General features: G+C 54.0%; 1 long non-coding RNA gene across 1 annotated transcript; it reads left to right on the forward strand.

Annotated features, from left to right (window-relative positions):
- Positions 1–163: 163 nt before the first annotated feature.
- Positions 164–1,540, forward strand: LOC122545261. The gene is made up of 3 exons (XR_006310524.1): positions 164–333; positions 841–967; positions 1,410–1,540. It is a non-coding gene; the product is annotated as an uncharacterized LOC122545261 (long non-coding RNA).
- Positions 1,541–1,751: the final 211 nt, after the last annotated feature.

Raw genomic sequence — 1,751 nt, forward strand, 5'->3', positions numbered from 1 at the left:
AGTTCTGGACTCCCCCACCCCAGGGAAGAGACTTCGTCTATTTATCCTATCCATGTCCCTCATGATTTTATAAACCTCTATAAGGTCACCCCTCAGCCTCCGACGCTCCAGGGAAAACAGTCCCACTATTTTTACCTGAAACTTGTCAGACTCGGAATGTGTTTAATTTTCTCCCTTTGCTATTGTAGATTTGTCTAAGAATCGACTTTCGGAGATTCCTTGTGAAATCTGCCAGTATATCTCGCTGGAAACACTGAATCTGTATCACAACAGCGTGCGCAATATTCCCAGAGCCATCACCAATCTCCAGGCTCTAACTTACCTCAACGTCAGGTAACGGGTGTGGATTATACATCTTCTTCCCCTTCCCCACCCCAACCCCCCCCCCCCCACTCTGGGCCACTCAATGCACTGGCAATAGGAGACACCAATCCAAATTCATCTAATCACATCAATTCAAATTCCCCTCCCATCTTCCCTGTTCCAGGGAGAACTATCCCAGGCTCTCCACGTTCACTGACTGCACTCACCCAGGACTGTGGGAGGAAATCTCTCCTGTATTCTCCCCCCCCACACCAACACTCCGCGGAGGATACTAATGTCCTGCTGAATGTCCAGGGCACGGAATTAGACAGGGGAAAGAGAGGGAAATCAGCCAGGGTTCCTGCTTCTGATCACTGTCCAGTGATCCCTGGGTTAGACAGAGAGAGAGGGAGGAAATCAGCCAGGGTTCCTGCTCCTGATCACTGTGCGGTGGTGTGTTGCTGTTGGGGATGGGTTGGGTTTGGGGAACACTGTTTCCATTTGCCGCTCTGTGACCATGTACTGTGTCTCTGACAGTCGCAGCCACCTGTGTGTGTTACCTCCGTACCTGTGCTGCCTACCACTGAAGGTGCTCATTGCCAGTAACAACAAGCTGACCACCCTGCCCGAGGATATTGGCTGTCTCAGCCAGCTCCGTGAACTGGTAGGTACATTACTGCACCTTCCACACCCCACGGGGGGGTGAGTACGTGTACGCCCGTGTGTGTGAGCGCGCGCCCGTGTGTGTGTGAGAACGCGCGCCCGCGTGTGTGTGTGAGCGCGCAGTTTTTGAGGGTTTGAGACTCCATCACGTTGCCCCGTTTCTGTGCCTTAACCCGTCGCACAGACAGACAGCAACTGATGGTGGGGGGGCAGGGGGGAGCTGATAAAGAATCCTGCCACCTCCACGCGGGGGGGGCGGGCCAAGAGGGCTTTGAAGCTGTGGGGGAGTGTGAGTGTATGTGATTGTGTGTGAGAGAAACTGGGAGTGGAGGGTGTGTGGGAGTGAGTGTGTGTTGGGGGTGGGGGTTGCTGTGTGAGTTCGCATCCTGCTGGTGTGGGCACTGTGTCACTGACTCTGGCGCTGGGTGTGTTTCCCTTTGCAGGATGTGAGCTGTAACGATATCCATGCGCTGCCCTCCCAGATCGGCAACCTGGAGTCACTGAGGGACCTCAATGTCCGCCGCAATCAGTTGGCCACCCTCCCAGAAGGTGAGGCACTCAGCAGACAGTCCCAAACCTGGATTCCAACACAGCACCCACTCACCCAGAAATCTCACAGTCCTTCATTTACATAGTGCCAGTCACCACCGCAGGTCATCTGAGAGAACTCCGCAGCGATGGAGTGATGTGATTAACATTGTAAAGTGATAATGTGAAGTCAGCAGAACATCAGGCCCTCTGACAGTGCCCACTCTCTCAGCACTGATCCTCCGACAGCGCCCACT

This window comes from Chiloscyllium plagiosum, unplaced genomic scaffold (genome assembly GCF_004010195.1).
Source record: "Chiloscyllium plagiosum isolate BGI_BamShark_2017 unplaced genomic scaffold, ASM401019v2 scaf_91659, whole genome shotgun sequence".
NCBI classification, from domain to species: Eukaryota; Metazoa; Chordata; class Chondrichthyes; order Orectolobiformes; family Hemiscylliidae; genus Chiloscyllium; species Chiloscyllium plagiosum.